Raw genomic sequence first — 21854 nt, 5'->3', positions numbered from 1 at the left:
GTTCATGTCATGAGAAGTACATACACCTGGGTAAAGGAGAGTGATTCAGAGTGCTTGCACACCTGCTCTCTGTTTGGTCAATAGTGCCATGTTTCTCCTGGATGCCACAGGCACAATGCTAGCGCTACCCTGGCAAAAATTCCCAGTCCTTATCTCTTATTGGCTCTGATTGCACCCATTTGGGCCAATTAGGAGATCTCTCCATCTCGGAGTGTGTGGTTCCTGCTCGGCAGAAGCTCCGGTTCCTGTAAAGTTCAGGCAGGGAGGCCATCAGGTGAGTTAAGAGTTCAGCAAATATCACGAGGGATGTTGTGCTGTGGGCTCATTCCCACACATGGCTGTTTGGATGGTGTGTGTGTGTGTTGAGGAGGGGGGGTAGTATTGTTGGACATGTCATAATGTGACCTAAAATAATGCAATGTTGATACATATTGTATTACAATACATAACTGTGATATGATGATAGTGAATATGTAAATTCTCACTGTCATGCCTGCTCCTGCTCTCTGTCGCTCGAGTTCGCCAGCCCGCCCTTCTTTACGCACATCTGTAACCATCATTTCGCACAGCAGCGCACATTGGATGCACCTGGACTCCTTCCCGTTGTTGATTGCCCCGTCTATAATTGTCTGCTACCCCGGTTGTTCCCTGTGTCTGAATTGATGCCGTTATTTTTCCCATCCAGATGTTGTTCCTGTCCTGATTCATGTCCGTTGTTCATTACATGTTCTCGCTGAACCTGCTTCCTGTCTCCAGCATCGATCCTCACGCTATGACTGCAGTGCCACTTACAAAACAGTTATTTTCATACAGTATATTGTTATAGATTTATAAGAGACCTGCGCACTGCCTCCAAAACCCATCCTGTTTAAGCACATTTTTCAGAGGTGAGGCAGCCTGGCCCTGTTTGCCACAGTGGGCCCTGCCATGGATCAGCTCTGGCCCCACAGAGGCATACTATTGTGGGTGAGAGAAGGCCCTGTGTGTGCGCACACCTGCACACACACACACACCTCCAATGTGTTTCCTTGGACGGGTTCACTGCGCACCAGGGCTTCACCATCGTGATGAAGCACAGTCCAGCCATTACCGTCGCCGCTGTAAACACTGACAAACCAAGACACGGCCCTATCCTGGGTTACTAAAACACATATCATACACACACACACACACACATACACACATTCCATCTGAAACCATTTATTTTCAATTTCTCAAAAAGTTGCATTGATCTATTAATTGCTAGAATTTCACTCAATGCCAGTTTGAGAGCACTCTACGCTACTCAACTTTGCATGACCTTTTCTTTATCCCATACCCACCTGAGAGGGAGTGAGAGAAAGAAAGAAAAGTGAAACATTTTTTGTTTTAAAAAGTCACATGAATGGTGCAGACTCTTTTCCTGGAAAAAGTACTTTTTACTATTTTAACAGGTGTGCACTGTCTCAGGTTGACCTAATGACGATTCTATGCAGTGGGATCAAAATGTTGTCTGTTTTGAGCGTCTTGAATTTACATTTACATGTTGAATTAATCACTAGGGTGCGTTACGGACTTCATTCATCCAAGGCAATACTTGATCTCATAAGGGTTTTTAACAAAGGAGTTGAGAAATAACAGTCTTCCCTTGATGTAACATGTGAGCGAGAGAGGAGGGATGGAGATTACTGTAGGTGCCATATAAATCAGAGAGGTGTTAATGAAGAGGAAGCGAATTCATCTCACGTGTGTGTGTGTCGCACTCCACCTCATCTCCCTCAGCACTGTGGAGCGTCAATCCCTGACAGGCCCGGGAACAAGGAGCGTTCCAGAAGAATCCTGGAAAACCAGGACACTAACCAGTGACACTAGCCAGAGGGATGACTGGCCACAAATGTCTCGGTAATAAAATCTATTTTGTGAGAGACCTGGTCAAGATAGAAATTCTTCTCTTTCCTGCAGCAGTAGTTTTGTGGTATGATGTGGATGTGTGTTTGCGTCTGGTGTTGTGTTTTGGGTTGTGTCTACACTTGACACTTCTGCTATCAGAATAAGAAGATCGTGTTGAAAAGATGAGTCTAGATGCACAAAAGTTGCTGTGTGGTCTGATTGTGTTCAAATCTGGCTGACCACTACAGGAGGTTGTCAGGGATGCATTGTGTCTGGACTCAATCAGGCGACCGAAAGTACATACTGTGGGCGACATCATCAGCACTCTCCAGAAAACTTGTGTTTTGGGACAGAGAGGCACCTTTCCATTATAACGTTGGAGTAAATACGTTCCTAGCGTGTGAGGAACGTGTTTGCTGGCCTCATAAATGCTAGCCAGTTACCTAATATTTATAAAAAGGTTTTTGTTTGGCTAGAGTTATGCAAACCCATTTGCAATTATTTTAGCATTGCTTTCTGGCTAGCTACAGAGGTTAGCTGGCTAGTTAGCTACTGCCACCAGTTGTGTTATTATCATATTTAGCCTATTCCACCATTTGTAGAATGCATGTGGCATTTGAAAATAGCGCGGGAAAAGGGAATCCTGACACACTGTGGACACAGTAGACACAGTTAAATGTAGGTGTTTTTGACACTTGGCATTTGGAATTCCATTATCAGAATAGTAAACCGCATGAACTGTCGAGTCTAGACACGGCTCGGGCCTCCCGAGTGGTGCAGCGGTCTAAGGCACTGCATCACAGTGCTAGCTGCAACACTAAAGATCCTGGTTTGATCCCAGGCTGTGGCCCAGCCAGCCATAACCGGGAGACCCATGAGGCGGTGTACAATTGTCCCAGCGTCGTCCGATTGGCCAAGTCCATCATTACTTTAAGAAATGAAAGTCAATCAATACGGAAAATATCAAGAACTTTGAAAGTTTCTTCAAGTGCAGTTGCAAAAACCATCAAGCACTATGATGAAACTGGTTCTCATGAGGACCGCCACAGGAAAAAAGGACCCAGAGTTGCCTCTGCTGCAGAGGATAAGTTCATTAGAGTTGACTGCACCTCAGATTGCAGCTCAAATAAATACTTCACAGAGTTCAAGTAACAGACACATGAACTGTTCAGAGGAGACTGCGTGAATCAGGCCTTCATGATTGATTTAATGTAAATAAACCACTACTAAGGACACCAATAAGAAAAAGAGATTTGCTTGGGCCAAAAAACACAAGCGATTAACATTAGACTTGTGAAAATGTATCCTTTGGTCTGATCAAATGTTCAAATGTGAGATTTTTGGTTCCAACCACCGTGTCTTTTTGAGACGCAGAGTAGGTGAATGGATGATCTCCGCATGTGTGGTTCTCACCATAAAGCATGGAGGAGGAGGTGTGATGTTGTGGGCGTGCATTGCTGGTGACACTGTCTGTGATTTATTTAGAATTCAAGGCAATCGTAACCAGCATGGCTACCACAGCATTATGCAGCAATTAGTGGGACTATCATTTGTGAATACTTGATTCATTTACGATCGCTCGGCACCAGTTGAATATGGACGTGGTCAGTAAACGTCTGCAAAAAAAGGGTCAATAAATTGTTGCCAGCAGCACAGTTTCACCAGCTCTGCTAGGGTGAGTAAAATGGTCAGAGTGGGGTGTTCTCTCATTATCCTGTTTTGGAGACTAGTTTTTGTTCGGAATTTCGGATGACTGACGTGCCCAAAGTAAACTGCCTGTTACTCAGGCCCAGAAGCTAGGATATGCATATAATTGGTAGTATTGGATAGAAAACACTCTGAAGTTTCTAAATCTGTTAAAATAATGTCTGTGTATAACAGAACTGATATGGCAGGTGAAAACCTGAGGAAAGTCCACACGGAATTTTTTGTTGTTGTTGAGTTCACAGGCACATTTCAGTGCTAGCCTATGGGATATACAAATAGATAGGACCCAGATTTCAGTTCCTATGGCTTCCACTAGATGTCAACAGTCTGTAGAAAGGGTTTCAGGCTTGTTTTTTGAAAAATGAGCAAGTAGTTGGAAGAACTACAAGGTGTCTCTTTAGAAAAGTAGTTTTGTTGGCACATGAATGAGGTGCACGCTCTTTGTTATTTATCTTCCCTATTGAACATACTATTATCCGTCTTAAATAATATAATTTATTTAGATATTAGAGTACCTAAGGATTAATTAGAAACATCGTTTAGCTTGTTTGGACTAACTTTACAGATTTTCTTTGCATGTTGAACGCGTGGATTACTGAGTTTTTTGGATATAAAGAAGGACTTTATCGAACAAAACAACCATTCATTGTATAGCTGGGACCCTTGGAATTGCAAACAGCGGAAGATCTTCAAAGGAAAGTGATTTATTTAATCGCTATTTGTGATTTTGTGACGCCTGTGCTGGTTGAAAAAGTATTTTGGTGTGGGGCGCTGTCCTCAGATAATCGCATGGTATGATTTCGCCGTAAAGCCCTTTTGAAATCTGACAACGAGGTTGGATTAACAAGATGTTAATCTTTTAAACAATATATGACACTTGTGTTGTCATGAATGTTGAATTTTTGTATTTTGAATTTTGCGCTCTGCAATTTCACCGGATGTTGTCATAGGTGTCTGGCTAGCGGTTCATGCACCAAAAGAGGTTATGTGTCTGGAGGTAGCTAGCCAGTTAGCTTGGGTGCTGCCGTTTTGAGGTCAGAACGTTCGGATCCACCCTACTCATCGGCAAGAGCATCTATTGTGCGCTCTGAACGCTCTGAGAGCGAACCGGCAGTCAAGTACCCAAGCTATCTGGCTAGCTTTCTAGCTACTTCCAGACACATAATGAGAGAACAATCTGACAGCACAGTTGGAGTCACCAATGCTCTGGATCAGTGGCAGATTCAGGTATAGGCAACAGGGGCATCTGCCCAGGGCGGCATCTTACTGGGGTGGCCCAGGGCACCCGCAGAATTGTTTTGGGAATGGTAACATGTGCGCGATCGGTTTTCTATCGCTCATTTTCACGTCAAAGATATCATGTCACCGTGTGGGACGGTGGGTCAATTAACCTTGTCGGAGTGGGCGCCCTGATTCTAGTTTGTGACCTAGGCAGACTACTGCCTGGGAAGGTCTCCCACTCAGAAGTACGGGATGGGGACGGGGGTAGGTTGACCTCAGGTTTCCCCACTGGAAGCCTGAGGTAGGGGGAGCAGGGGAGTCTATCAAATAGCTTACCTCTGATTTTACAAATTGTATTAGTAAAGTTAATCACACTACGAAATGCTTCTAAATATACCACAATTCATTCATAATATTGTGAATATATAGTTTCACAGACATTGTTGCATGTTTTTCTGGTTTGTGCCAAATTGTTTGGTGTTATATTATTCTTAACTCTTGGTTGGAAGTGTTGGGGGATGTTTTTATGCTTGAGTGCCAAATCAACACAAATGTGTTTCTATTTGTCTTTGTTACTTATTTTAGAAAGTTATGAGTCTTGTTTTATATATATATTTATATAGTTTTAAATGTTATGATTATTTATTTGTGTTGTTCAGGGAGCTGAAAGGGGGGTTCGTCCAGGGAGCCATTCAAGCTAGATCTGCCACTGCTCTGGAAAACATAACAGCCTAACCAGCTCTGCTATGGCGAGTAATGTTCAGTGAGCTGTTCTCTCATTTGTGTCTGGAAGTTGCTAGCAAGTTAGCTTGGTTACTTGAATGCTATATATTTTATATTTGTATTATTATTATGAACAAAACAAATGCAAAAACAGAAATATAAAAACAAGAGTACAGTGGTTGCTCAACTAAAAGTTTTACGATTATGCTGCGGGATTTGGAGGTAATTTGTGGTGTAGTACTACGTCACTACTTCATTGCTCCAGACCAGCACAAGGGGGAGGTGGAGCACTAATTATGCTTTTGGGTCGCAAGGCGCTACTGTGTCTTTAACTGACAATGAATGGGTGACGTAAACCAAATAGAAACTGATAATTGTGCACTACTTCAAAATTGAATATCAATTAACCTCTAACGCCTCCGTAACCCGGATCCGGGATCCCCCCCATCACAAAAGCTGACTAGCATAGCCTAGCCTAAAGTAACAGGGATAACATAAAATAAAATGTTCATGAAATCACAAGTCCAAGACACCAAATGAAAGATACAGATCTTGTGAATCAAGCCATCATCTCTGATTTTTAAAATGTTTTACAGGGAAGACACAATATGTAAATCTATTAGCTAACCACGTTAGCAAAAGACAACAATTTTCTTACTCCACCATTTTCTTACTGCATCAGTAGCTATCACAAATTCGACAAAATAAAGATATAAATAGCCACTAACCAGGAAACAAACCTCATCAGATGACAGTCTGATAACATATTTATTGTACAGCATAGGTTTTGTTAGAAAAATGTGCATATTTCAGGTAGAAATCATAGTTTACATTGCAGCTACAGTCAGAAATTGCACCGAAAGCAGCCATAAAACTTAGACACCAACGTCAAATACCTAATTACTCATCATAAAACATTTCTAAAAAATACATAGTGTACAGCAAATGAAAGACAGGCATCTTGTGATTCCAGACAATATTTCCGATTTATTAAATGTTTTACAGGCGGAGGTAGCGGTCCTGCTGCTGGGTTGTTGCCCTCCTACGGCCTCCTCCACGTCTCCTGATGTACTGGCCTGTCTCCTGGTAGCGCCTCCATGCTCTGGACACTACGCTGACAGACACAGCAAACCGTTTTGCCACAGCTCGCATTGATGTGCCATCCTGGATGAACTGCACTACCTGAGCCACTTGTGTGGGTTGTAGACTCCGTCTCATGCTACCACTAGAGTGAAAGCACCGCCAGCATTCAAAAGTGACCAAAACATCAGCCAGGAAGCATAGGAACTGAGAAGTGGTCTGTGGTCACCACCTGCAGAACCATTCCTTTTTTGGGGGTGTCTTGCTAATTGCCTATAATTTCCACCTTTTGTCTATTCCATTTGCACAACAGCATGTGAAATTTATTGTCAATCAGTGTTGCTTCCTAAGTGGACAGTTTGATTTCACAGAAGTATGATTGACTTGGAGTTACATTGTGTTGTTTAAGTGTTGCCTTTATTTTTTTGAGCAGTGTATCTATTGCTGGTTTTTGCGAAAGCTACCTTTGCGGTGAATAAATGCCGTTGTGTGTTTGGCTATTGTGGTAAGCTAATATAATTCCATATTGTGTTTTCGCTGTAAAACACTTAAAAAATCGGAAATATTGGCTGGATTCACAAGATGTTTATCTTTCATTTGCTCTACACCATGTATTTTTCATAAATGTTTTATGATGAGTATTTATATATTTCACGTTGCTCTCTGTAATTGTTCTGGCTGCTTTGGTGCTATTTGTGATGGTGGCTGCAATGTAAAACCAGGATTTGTAGCTATAAATATGCACATTTTCGAAAAAAAAACATAAATGTATTGTATAACATGATGTTATAAGACTGTCATCTGATGAAGTTGTTCAAGGTTAGTGATTAATTTTATCTCTATTTGTGGGTTTTGTGAAAGCTACCTATGAGGTGGAAACATGGTGAAAACATGCCGTTGTGTGTTTAGCTATTGTGGTTAGCTAATATAAATACATAGTGTTTTCGCTGTAAAACATTTAAAAAAAATGGAAATGATGGCTGGATTCACAAGATGTTTATCTTTCATTTGCTGTATTGGACTTGTGATTTCATGAAATTATATTATATGATATCCCTGTCCCGTTAGGCTATGCTAGTCATCTTTTTTGATGAGGATGCTCCTGGATCCGGGATGGGTATCACTGAAAGGTTAATGACCAATGTTGAGTCCATGCCACATACGTCTCGTGTCTGAGCCGTTCAATTGTGAATTCCACTTTGTCCCTGTACTGTCGTTTTGCCTGATTGCACAGCTTGTCTGCTTGTACACATCCATGTTCCCAGTCACCTTGGATTGGTTAAATGCAATGGTTTGCGCTTTCAGTCTTGCACAAATGCTGCCATCTATTTACGGTTTTTGGATTGGATAAGTTCTAAAAGTCAGTGGGAACAACATCCTCTATGCACTTCCTGATTAACTCAGTCACTGAGTCAGTGTATACATCAATACTATTCTCAGATGCAAACCGGAACATATCCCAGTCAACGTGATCAAAACAATCTTAAAGCATCTCTGTGTGTGTGTTTATCTTTATCTCGCTCAGTGACTGAGCCCGATGCCAGGAGACCATTAGTGCCCCTGTCATGTCCTATTTACTTTATTTGTGATTAATAGGTTGTGTATTTGCAATGAGAAGCACATTCAGTCTGAAAAAAAAGCTTGTTTAATCTAAAATCGCATTGAATCAGTTCCCGTTTGTCTTGACTTGAGACTTTTTCGTAGCCCTCCAAATGGACAGGGAGAGATATGGCAGTGCATGCGATTGTCACGGCCGTCAAAGGAAGTAGACCAAAGTGCATTTTCTTTTATTATTTAGAATGTCGCCAACAAAACAGGAAAACAAAGAACCGACCGTGAAGCTTAACAGGGCTTTAGTGCCACTAACCAAGATAACTTCCCACACTGAAAGGAGGGAAAAGAGCTGCCTAAGTATGGTTCCCAATCAGAGACAACAATAGACAGCTGTCCCTGATTGAGAACCATACCCGGCCAAAACATAGAATGCCCACCCCAAATCACACCCTGACCAAACCAAATAGAGATATAAAAAGGCTCACTAAGGTCAGGGCGTGACAGCGATGCAGTATACATCTGCAAACAAACGCAACCAGCTTGTCAATCGACAGACCTAAGTCTTTTCATATTCACACGTCTTTGTGTGCATACACTTTGCACACAAACACACTCTCTACTGTACGCACAATTGTCAAAAGTATATTGTTCATTCCGCTTGCGCAGTGGAGGCTGTACAAAATATGCACAGAATGGGACAATTCCTCCTTTTAGATCCAAGCCTCTATAGGGGGAGGATTACAGATGCATTATAAAACAACGTGTGAAATCAGTTAGCTCTTAAAGCAGCCAGATAATTTCAAGACCTTTCATTTTCAGGAGCCTTGCTCAACTCCTTGTGTAAACGTTGTACTACACAAGATAAGCACATTTCACTATAATGGATGGGTTTACTAGCCTCAGCTTGAAGAGTTGCTCTTGGGATTTGATTATGAGGATGTGGCACTCTACTTGTCGCTTGGGTTGCAATAAATAAGACAGCAGCACATTGTGGTACCAAAGGTTTACAGTACACCAATAAGCAATAAGCACCAATAAGATTCATATGTGAAGATGCTTTATAGATAGATAATGCCACATCATACGTATGAATTCATTATGTTACAACATGGTACAGCTCCAAGTGTAACTGAACACTGGGCACAGATGTCAATTCAACTTCTATTCCACATTGGTCGAACATAATTTCATTGAAATGATGTGGAAACAATGTTGATTCAACCAGTGTGTGTCTAGTTGGTGAGTTCAATTGGTGACCCCAGTCCTAAGCTTAAAATGCCTCCACCCATGACATCAAATTGCTAGTTTCTAGGTGGTGGAGCTGGCTATGTTGTTGTCAAGAGAGTGGTCACGTGTTTTTCCAAGGCAGAGGATGTGAGATCAATCCCAGTAGTCGGCTCGTGAGCAAGGAAGACATACTATTAAGCAAGCAGTGTGACGCCCATCACGCAATCATTTAGCTACTGTTGGTTTCGGAGAATATGAAATATACTTATTCATGTCACTGAGGGAGAGAGGGTAATGTAAAACGTTAACATTATCTCAGTATATGTTATTGTTAGCCATCAGGGATCCTATGGGAGGGTTCCTCTGGAAGGAGAAGAGACAGTCTGGTACCAGTCACCATGACAGCCATGAGTTTGAGTGAGTACTTTGGGGCAGAGGTCAGAAGTGAGGAATAACAGATATCACTAAGGTTCTGTCTAGCAACAGAGATGCATTGGCTGTTCAGATGTGTAGGAGGAGACTCAGCATAGGAGAAATGGTTAAATATCAGTGCTTGTGTGAATATGTCTTTGTCGATTCAGCTGTTCGATCCTTTGGGATGAATAAACTTGGTTTAAGCTTTCATAGTGTTCACCGAGATCTTACTCAGGTTCTAAATATCTGACACTACATAAGAGCAGAATCCAAGGCACTGTGATCATCTACTGGCCTCCTAGCGCACCCCAACTCTCAGCATATGGAAGAAGTAGCCCTACCTCTGGCCACGGTGGCAGCCTTTGTAAAGCTGAGGCTGAAGCTGAGGCTATGGCGGTCAGTGCAGCTGTACAAGCACTGAGGCCCCGGCATGGCTGCTACTCATTACGGGTATTTCCTCATTCCCTGCAGTGAAATCTATCATGTGACTAGCCTGGGTTCCATCACAGCTCACACCTCCTCCTCCATCCCTCCTTCTCCCTGACAGGGCGGATCTGGGGGAATGATAGATAGTGTTTCTCCATGCTCAGCCCTTGGCCTCTGTTTATTAGTGCAGGGCTGGGACCAGCATGAGGCTGTCATTCCTCGCCGGCAAGTCCCATGTGGGGGTGCTGTGGGGTTGGATGTGTGGGGAAGTAGGAGGGCTGTGGGATGGTTGTTTGGGCAGGCGAATGTTGATGTGAAGGCTTAAGTAACTAGCTACACAACTATAGTCCCAGGCCGGGTCAGGGTGCTGTGCCATTAGAGGGATGGGGGTGCTGGGGCTATTCAGTAAAAATCATTATATTGATTTCTGTGCATAAAATAAGAATTACGTAAAGACCCTTCCCAACTTGAATTTAAAAAATGAAATGAAACAACCAAAAGGTAATGAAAAACAATGACATTTGACCCCTAGTAATTGTACTTGCAACCCTACCTGAAAAATGACTGTACAGTATGAGGTATAATACTCTTGCACTCTTCTCTGACCACAGCCCAGCCTAAAAGAATGCAGTACTGCTCTTCTCTGACAACCCAATTTACACAGACACACACAAACTCAGAAGGACTGGCCCCTGCAGGCCTGATAACATCTTGGCACCACAGGACCACTGACATTACGTGGCGGAGCGGGCGGGAGAGTGACTGTCAAACATCCTCAACTAAACAGATTACTCAACCTCCCTCCTCCTCAACCTCTATCATTCATTCGAACTCTGAGTACATCTCTCTCTCCCATACGCACGCACACCCTCTCCCCCAGCCTTCCCCTCAATATCCCCCCAGTCGGAGAGAGGTGACCCCTATGCTGTGCTGAGGTTATTTCAAGATGGTCCTGCACTGTGCTCTCCTTTTGCCCCAGTCTGGGATGATGGAGTGGGGTTATCAGGCCAGACACATCCTGGAGTCCAGCCTGGGAGTCAAATCAAATCTGTACTGCATGTACATTCCATACTGCACATACCCATACAAAGACACATTCTGGAGGAGTGGGCTGTTACAGTGGTGTGACCAAACCAAGGTTGCTAGTAAGTTAGAAGCAGTATTCTCCAGCGCATCTGTTTTTTCTTTACGAATGGGTTTAATCTGACTAGCTAGGAGCGAGACTGGGGTGACATGATTATCAGACAAGTACATTATGCACTGGAATGTCCATGCATGCCCATACAAAGACACATTAAGCAATATAGAAAATATACCCTACATGGCTGAATCACATTCTGTAATTCTGACTTCCGCATATATCATCTATTCTATATGGTATGTTACAGTAGATTCAATGTACACTGCAACTGTTGACCGTGCAACTCACTGCCAAGTGATTGCTTCCAGTTTGTGGGAACCAGGAAAATGGGGCGATAGAATCAGGGTTAGAACACTTTCTTTCGTTGATGCATGCCTCCTTCAAAGCCAAGGATACACAGACACAGTGGCACTGTAAAAGATGACAAGGAGCAAAAAACGAAATATGTTTGACTTCATGAACTGGCAATACATTTGGAGAAATGGTTAGCTAAGCTCCCGTAATTACACTACAGTGTACAGGGCTGAAGCCTCACTGGCTGTAAAGACATGTTGACCTGACGAAGATCCAACTTGGATCGAAATGTCTTTTTCTGAGCGTCTGATTAAATCCCCATGGGAGCATCCCAGAGTTGCAGCCATTTTATTTTTTCTTTCAAACGTTCTCCTGTCCTGCATCTGATGTGCAGTTGGATGTGAATATTTGTTTTCCTTCTAAATGTACAGACATGCTACCATGTGTCACGTATACTCCCTCTCAGGCACTCGAGGTCATCAGGCTGCTTATTATTACGCACACCGGTCACCATTTTTATGCGCATCCGCGCCTCATCAGACTCGCCTGGACTCAATCACCTGCCTTTTTACCTTCCCTATATATACAGTTGAAGTCGGAAGTTTACATACACTTATGTTGGAGTCATTAAAACTCGTTTTTCAACCACTCCACAAATTTCTTGATAACAAACTATAGTTTTGGCAAGTTAGTTAGGACATCTACTTTGTGCATGACACAAGTAATTTTTACAACAATTGTTTCCAGACAGATTAATTCACTGTATCACAATTCCAGTTGGTCAAAAGTTTACATACACTAAGTTGACTGTGCCTTTAAACAGCTTGGAAAATTCCAGAAAATTATGTCATGGCTTTAGAAGCTTCTGATAGGCTGATTGATAATTTGAGTCAATTGGAGGTGTACCTGTGGATGTATTTTAAAGTCTGCCTTCAAACTCAGTGCATCTTTGCTTGACATCATGGGAAATATCAAAATAAATCAGCCAAGACCTCAGAACAAACATTGTAGACCACCACAAGTCTGGTTCATCCGTGGGAGCAATTTCCAAACGGCTGAAGGTACCACGTCCATCTGTACAAACAATAGTATGCAAGAATAAACACCATGGGACCACGCAGCCGTCATACCGTTCAGGAAGGAGACTCGTTCTGTCTCCTAGAGATGAACGTACTTGGTGCGAAAAGTGCAAATCAATCCCAGAACAACCGCAAAGGACTTGTGAAGATGCCGGAGGAAACAGGTGCAAAAGTATCTATATCCACAGTAAAACGAGCCCTATATCGACATAACCTGAAAGGCCACTCAGCAAGGAAGAAGCCACTGCTCCAAACCACCATAAAAAAGCCAGACTACGGTTTGCAACTGCACATGAAGAGAAAGATCATACTTTTTGGAGAAATGTCCTCTGGTCTGATAAAACAAAAATAAAACTGTTTGGCCATAATGACCATCGTTATGTTTGGAGGAAAAAGGGGGAAGCTTGCAAGCTGAAGAACACCATCCCAACCGAGAAGCATGGGTGTGGCAGCATCATGTTGTGGGGGTGCTTTGCTGCAGGAGGGGTTGGGGGACTTCACAAAATAGATGGCATCATGAGGCAGGAAAATTATGTGGATATATTGAAGGAATATTTCAAGACACCAGTCAGGAAGTTAAGGCTTGGTCGCAAATGGTTCTTCCAAATGGACAATGACCCTAAGCATACTTCCAAATTTGTGGAAAAATGGCTTAAGGACAACACAGTCAAGGTATTGGAGTGGCCATCACAAAGCCCTGACCTCAATCCTATAGAAAATGGGTGGGCAGAACTAAAAAAGCATGTGCGAGCAATGAGGCCTACAAACCTCACTGTTACACCAGCTCTGTCAAGAGAAATGGGCCAAATTTCACCCAACTTATTGTGGGAAGCTTGTGGAAGGCTACCCAAAACGTTTGTCCCAAGATAAACAATTTAAAGGCAACGCTACCAAATACTAATTGAGTGTTTGTAAACTTCTGACCCACTGGGAATGTGATGAAAGAAATCATACTCTCTACTGACATTTTTTTTATATATTTTTTTAATTTCACCTTTATTTAACCAGGTAGGCTAGTTGAGAACAAGTTCTCATTTGCAACTGCGACCTGGCCAAGATAAAGCATAGCAGTGTGAACAGACAACAACACAGAGTTACACATGGAGTAAACAATAAACAAGTCAATAACATGGTAGAAAAAAATAGAATATATATACAATGTGTGCAAAAGTTATGAGGTAGGCAAAAATCGAATAATTACAATTTAGCAGATTAACACTGGAGTGATAAATCATCAGATGATCATGTGCAAGTAGAGATACTGGTGTGCAAAAGAGCAGAAAAGTAAATAAATAAAAGCAGTATGGGGGTGAGGTAGGTAACTTGGGTGGGCTATATACCGATGGACTATGTACAGCTGCAGCGATCGGTTAGCTGCTCAGATAGCAGATGTTTAAAGTTGTTGAGGGAGATAAAAGTCTCCAACTTCAGAGATTTTTGCAATTCGTTCCAGTCGCAGGCAGCAGAGAACTGGAAGGAAAGGCGGCCAAATGAGGTTTTGGCTTGATCAGTGAGATACACCTGCTGGAGCGCGTGCTACGGGTGGGTGTAGCCATCGTGACCAGTGAACTGAGATAAGGCGGCACTTTACCTAGCATAGCCTTGTAGATGACCTGGAGCCAGTGGGTCTGACGACGAACATGTAGCGAGGGCCAGCCGACTAGGGCATACAGGTCGCAGTGGTGGGTAGTATATGGGGCTTTGGTGACAAAACGGATGGCACTGTGATAAACTGCATCCAGTTTGCTGAGTAGAGTATTGGAAGCTATTTTGTAGATGACATCGCCGAAGTCGAGGATCGGTAGGATAGTCAATTTTACTAGGGTAAGTTTCGCGGCGTGAGTGAAGGAGGCTTTGTTGCGAAATAGAAAGCCGACTCTAGATTTGATTTTGGATTGGAGATGTTTGAAATGAGTCTGGAAGGAGAGTTTGCAGTCTAGCCAGACACCTAGGTACTTATAGATGTCCACATATTCTAGGTCGGAACCGTCCAGGGTGGTGATGCTAGTCGGGCGTGCGGGTGCAGGCAACGAACGGTTGAAAAGCATGCATTTGGTTTTACTAGCGTTTAAGAGCAGTTGGAGGCCACGGAAGGATTGTTGTATGGCATTGAAGCTCGTTTGGAGGTTAAATAGCACAGTGTCCAAGGAAGGGCCAGAAGCATACAGAATGGTGTCGTCTGCGTAGAGGTGGATCAGGGAATCGCCCGCAGCAAGAGCAACATCATTGATATATACAGAGAAAAGAGTCGGCCCGAGAATTGAACCCTGTGGTACCCCCATAGAGACTGCCAGAGGACCGGACAACATGCCCTCCGATTTGACACACTGAACTCTGTCTGCAAAGTAGTTGGTGAACCAGGCAAGGCAGTCATTAGAAAATCCGAGGTTACTGAGTCTGCCGATAAGAATATGGTGATTGACAGAGTCGAAAGCCTTTGCCAGGTCGATGAAGACGGCTGCAGAGTACTGTCTTTTATCGATGGCGGTTATGATATCGTTTAGTACCTTGAGCGTGGCTGAGGTGCACCCGTGACCGGATCGGAAACCGGATTGCACAGCGGAGAAGGTACGGTGGGATTCGAGATGGTCAGTGATCTGTTTGTTGACTTGGCTTTCGAAGACCTTAGATAGGCAGGGCAGGATGGATATAGGTCTGTAACAGTTTGGGTCCAGGGTGTCTCCCCCTTTGAAGAGGGGGATGACCGCGGCAGCTTTCCAATCCTTGGGGATCTCAGATGATACGAAGGAGAGGTTGAACAGGCTGGTAATAGGGGGTGCGACAATGGCGGCGGACAGTTTCAGAAATAGGGGGTCCAGATTGTCAAGCCCAGCTGATTTGTATGGGTCCAGGTTTTGCAGCTCTTTCAGAACATCTGCTATCTGGATTTGGGTAAAGGAGAAGCTGGGGAGGCTTGGGCGAGTAGCAGCGGGGGGGCGGAGCTGTTGGCCGAGATTGGAGTCGCCAGGAGGAAGGCATGGCCAGCCGTTGAGAAATGCTTGTTGAAGTTTCCGATTATCACGGATTTATCGGTGGTGACCGTGTTACCTAGCCTCAGTGCAGTGGGCAGCTGGGAGGAGGTGCTCTTGTTCTCCATGGACTTTACAGTATCCCATAACTTTTTGGAGTTAGAGGATGCAAATTTCTGCTTGAAAAATATGGCCTTTGCTTTCCTGACTGACTGCGTATATTGGTTCCTGACTTCCCTGAACAGTTGCATGTCGCGGGGACTCTTCGATGCTATTGCAGTTCACCACAGGATGTTTTTGTGCTGGTCGAGGGCAGTCAGGTCTGGAGTGAACCAAGGGCTATATCTGTTCTTAGTTCTGCATTTTTTGAACAGAGCATGCTTGTCTAATATGGTGAGGAAGTAACTTTTAAAGAATGACCAGGCATCCTCAACTGACGGGATGAGGTCAATATCCTTCCAGGGTACCCGGGCCAGGTCGATTAGAAAGGCCTGCTCGCAGAAGTGTTTTAGGGAGCGTTTGACAGTGATGAGGGGTGGTCGTTTGACTGCGGACCCGTAGCGGATACAGGCAATGAGGCAGTGATCGCTGAGATCTTGATTGAAGTCAGCAGAGGTGTCTTTGGAGGGCAAGTTGGTCAGGATAATGTCTATTAGGGTGCCCATGTTTACGGATTTAGGGTTGTACCTGGTGGGTTCCTTGATGATTTGTGTGAGATTGAGGGCATCTAGCTTAGATTGTAGGACTGCCGGGGTGTTAAGCATATCCCAGTTTAGTTCACCTAACAGAACAAACTCTGAAGCTAGATGGGGGGCGATCAATTCACAGATGGTGTCCAGGGCACAGCTGGGAGCTGAGGGGGGTCGGTAGCAGGCGGCAACAGTGAGAGACTTATTTCTGGAGAGATTCATTTTTAAAATTAGAAGTTCGAACTGTTTGGGCATAGACCTGGAAAGTATGACAGAACTTTGAAGGCTATCTCTGCAGAAGATTGCAACTCCTCCCCCTTTGGCAGTTCTATCTTGACGGAAAGTGTTATAGTTGGATGTGGAAATCTCAGAATTTTTGATGGCCTTCCATCAATGGTTGGCAGAGTGTGCTAAAGCGGTGAGTAAGACAAACTTAGGGAGGAGGCTTCTGATGTTGACATGCATGAGACCAAGGCTTTTTCGATCACAGAAGTCAACAAATGAGGGTGCCTGGGGACATGCAGGGCCTGGGTTCATCTCCACATCACCCGAGGAACAGAGGAGTAGTAGGATGAGGGTGCGGCTAAAGAGTAGGGTTTCCAAAACTCAGTCCTGCTCTCTTTAGAGTCTAATCCGGGTGGTCATACCAAGGATAATTTAGCTATTTGATTTTGAATTTTAGAACTCCTTTATGTATCGAATACATTTTTTTCCCAATGAAACATTGAATTTGGCATTACTGCTATTAGCCCATAAGACGTTGAATAACAGATTCATGCATGGAAAAACAGATGGTAAATGTGTGTCTCTCGTATATCTGAGAAATATAAAAACGATTTGTATTTTTAGATATATTCAACCAATTTTTTAGGTACTGTATATTTCCATTCTGTTTTTATATGGTACCGGGCTGCCTTCAGGTAAGTCTTGTGAGGCTTGTGGGACTCACCTTTCCATAGAGGGGTCAAATTAGTGTGTAGCTCAAACTGTTGGGACGCTGATCGGCGGTACCAACTTCAGACGAATCCCATGATGATCCCATGTTCGTGAGAGTCTCGTCTTTCCGTAGAGTGATCATATTAGTTTGTAGGCCAAAGTCGGACTCTACAGACGTTTTCGTGAGAAGACCGATTTTTGGGATGTCTCATGGTCTGACAAACACCGCTGTAGCTCGGCCACCTTCCACTGCAGATGCAGAAGGCCGACATTGGCGGATGCGGTGCAAAAATCTATATCTGGAGCTTAAATTGACGGATTTCCCCATGGGGATTTTATTACGATTATTAGATTTAAGCAAAGGAGTGTCTTAACCTGTCTAGGATCAGCGTGGCGCTAGCGGCACACCCCCCCCCCCACTGAAAAACCAGTGCCGCGAAATTCAAAAAAATTTTTTTTTTTAATATTTAACTTTCACACATTAACCTGTTGGGGATGGGGGCGCTGTTTAGACTATTTATGCTAATGTGGCTAATTTTTTAAACGGCTTCCCACAAAATCCTTGATCGTACAATATGCATATTATTATTATTATTGGATAGAAAACAGTCTATAGTTTCTATAGGAGTTGAAATTTTGTCTCTAAGTGGAACAGAGCCCATTCTACAGCAATTTCCCTGACATGGAGTCAGATTTGAGAAATGTTGGCCACTTTTCTGAAGTCAGTTAAAAGGGCACTGTCGTTGCTATGACTATACGGACACTTCTTACGTCTTCCCCTGGATGCCTTTACGTGATGACGATTCCAACGGGGTCGATTGCTCGTTCACAGGCCCTACAAATGAAAAAAACCTTTAGCTAGCAAGTCTTTTCTTGCTGCGTAACGCGCGTGGAAGACACCGACCCTCTCCTGTTCCAAGCGTTAGTTTAGCCTGTTATATTTCTCCGGTCATCTTTTCACTCGTTATAGGAGTTACAAACATCATAAAGTAGTTAATTTAAAGCGTTTTATAGCAATTTATATCCGTTTAGTGCGATTTTGGGACATTTATTTTTGCAACGATGTGAAAAGTTGGGCACGCTTTTCAGTTCATCCCGAACGCAGTTGACATTTCCACATGGCAAGAGGACAGCTTTCCACCAAAAGACGATTTCTCCCAAGAAAGGATCCTTTGCCCAAGATACTGATGGAAGAACAGCTCAAGGTAGGACATTTTTATTATGATAAATCGTGTTTCTGTCGAAACATTTTAGTGGCTTAGGACGCCATGTTTTTTGACGTAGCTTCGCTTGGCGCAAACTGTATTGAAAAGTAAGGATAAATTAAAAAATGTAATAACGCAATTGTATTAAGAATTAAATTGTCTATCAATCCCTGTCCACCCTATATTTTTTAGTCACGTTTATGAGTATTTATGTATAAGAGTAGATCACTGTCTAAGTGGCGCAAGGACAAATTCTGACCAGCTGAGTTACATTTCACATTGTCTAACCATGATTTTGGTGGCTAAATATAAACATTTTCGATCAAACTGTATATGCATGTTGTAATGTGATGTTACAGGAGTGTCATCGGAAGAATTCTGAGAAGGTTAGTGAAAAAATTAATATCTTTTGGCGATGTTGACTTTTATCGCTCACTTTGGCTAGAATCAATGCTGGGCTGCTAATTGCTATGTGCTAAGCTAATATAACGATTTATTGTGTTTTCGCTGTAAGACACTTAGAAAATCTGAAATATTGTCTGTATTCACAGGATCTGTGTCTTTCGATTCGTGTATGCTGTGTATTTTTACGAAATGTTTGATGATTAGTAGTTAGGTAAACACGTTGCTCATTGTAATTATTCTAGTCCATTTGTGATGGTGGGTGCAATTGTAAACTATGAAGTCTACCTGAAATATGCACTTTTTTCTAACAAAACCTATCCCATACCATAAATATGTTATCAGACTGTCATCTAATGAGTTTTTTTGTTGGTTAGGGGCTATAAATATCTTAGTTTAGCCGAATTGGTGATGGCTACTGGTGTTGGTGGACAAATAAAAGATGGTGGATTATGCTAATGTGTTTTTAGGTAATAGATGTACATCTTTACATATTGTGTCTTCCCTGTAAAATATTTTAAAAATCGGAAATGTTGACTGGATTCACAAGATCTGTGTCTTTCATTAGCTGTATTGGACTTTAATGTGTGAAAGTTAAATATTTTAAAAATATATATTTTTTTGAATTTCGCGGCACTGGTTTTTCAGTGGGGGGGGGGGGGGGGGTGCCGCTAGCGCCACGCTGATCCTAGACAGGTTAAAGTCCAATACAGCTAATGAAAGACACAGATCTTGTGAATCCAGTCAACATTTCCGATTTTTTAAATGTTTTACAGGGAAGACACAATATGTAAAGCTGTACATCTATTACCTAAAAACACATTAGCATAATCCACCATCTTTTATTTGTCCACCAACACCAGTAGCCATCACCAATTCGGCTAAACTAAGATATTTATAGCCCCTAACCAACAAAAAAACTCATTAGATGACAGTCTGATAACATATTTATGGTATGGGATAGGTTTTGTTAGAAAAAAGTGCATATTTCAGGTAGACTTCATAGTTTACAATTGCACCCACCATCACAAATGGACTAGAATAATTACAATGAGCAACGTGTTTACCTACTTACTAATCATCAAACATTTCGTAAAAATACACAGCATACACGAATCGAAAGACACAGATCCTGTGAATACAGACAATATTTCAGATTTTCTAAGTGTCTTACAGCGAAAACACAATAAATCGTTATATTAGCTTAGCACATAGCAATTAGCAGCCCAGCATTGATTCTAGCCAAAGTGAGCGATAAAAGTCAACATCGCCAAAAGATATTAATTTTTTCACTAACCTTCTCAGAATTCTTCCGATGACACTCCTGTAACATCACATTACAACATGCATATACAGTTTGATCGAAAATGTTTATATTTAGCCACCAAAATCATGGTTAGACAATGTGAAATGTAGACAAGCTGGTAAAGAAAATGTCCTTGCGCCACTTAGACAGTGATCTACTCTTATACATAAATACTCATAAACGTGACTAAGAAATACAGGGTGGACAGGGATTGATAGACAATTTAATTCTTAATACAATTGCGTTATTACATTTTTTAATTTATCCTTACTTTTCAATACAGTTTGCGCCAAGCGAAGCTACGTCAAAAAACATGGCGTCCTAAGCCACTAAAATGTTGACAGAAACACGATTTATCATAATAAAAATGTCCTACCTTGAGCTGTTCTTCCATCAGTATCTTGGGCAAAGGATCCTTTCTTGGGAGAAATCGTCTTTTGGTGGAAAGCTGTCCTCTTGCCATGTGGAAATGTCAACTGCGTTCGGGATGAACTGAAAAGCGTGCCCAACTTTTCACATCGTTGCAAAAATAAATGTCCCAAAATCGCACTAAACGGATATAAATTGCTATAAAACGCTTTAAATTAACTACCTTATGATGTTTTTAACTCCTATAACGAGTGAAAAGATGACCGGAGAAATATAACAGGCTAAACTAACGCTTGGAACAGGAGAGGGTCGGTGTCTTCCACGCGCGTTACGCAGCAAGAAAAGACTTGCTAGCTAAAGGTTTTTTTCATTTGTAGTGCCTGTGAACGCGCAATCGACCCCATTGGAATCGTCATCACGTAAAGGCATCCAGGGGAAGACGTAAGAAGTGTCCGTATAGTCATAGCAACGACAGTGCCCTTTTAACTGACTTCAGAAAAGTGGCCAACATTTCTCAAATCTGACTCCATGTCAGGGAAATTGCTGTAGAATGGGCTCTGTTCCACTTAGAGACAAAATTTCAACTCCTATAGAAACTATAGACTGTTTTCTATCCAATAATAATAATAATATGCATATTGTACGATCAAGGATTTTGTGGGAAGCCGTTTAAAAAATTAGCCAAATTAGCATAAATAGTCTAAACAGCGCCCCCATCCCCAACAGGTTAAGGATTTTAACCACTTAATTTATAACTAGAGATGCAGGAGATAGTGATATGACATGGTCTAAAACCTGACTGATGTACATTTAGAATACATTTCAAATTTAAGAAAGATCTTAGCTGAGAATTAATCAAGGATTCTAATATTTTAGCTTGGCCAAAAAGTTTAGAAATAGGGCAATCATTATTTAGGTCACAAGGGTTACCACCTTAGTGAAGGGGGAGTACATGGGCCGCCTTCCAAACCTTTTTTATGTTTTTTATTTATTAGGCTTGTTAGATTTTCGCGGGTGTACAGACTGCGACTCTAAGGGGTTACTTAAGAGAAATCGTACGTTGTACAATTGGTGATGGTCAAAGAAATTATTTATTTTCCTAAAAAGTTACAGATCCAGTTGCGGCGTGGTCAGATGAATCCGTTTAGGCGGATTTCGGAGCTCTGCGAGTTTTTTGTGATTTTCTAAAAAAAACACTAATTCAACCCTCTGTAAATCAGTCAATTCTTAAAACCTGTTATGG

Source organism: Salvelinus fontinalis, chromosome 1 (genome assembly GCF_029448725.1).
Source record: "Salvelinus fontinalis isolate EN_2023a chromosome 1, ASM2944872v1, whole genome shotgun sequence".
Lineage (NCBI taxonomy): Eukaryota > Metazoa > Chordata > Actinopteri > Salmoniformes > Salmonidae > Salvelinus > Salvelinus fontinalis.
This window is presented reverse-complemented; position numbering follows the sequence as displayed.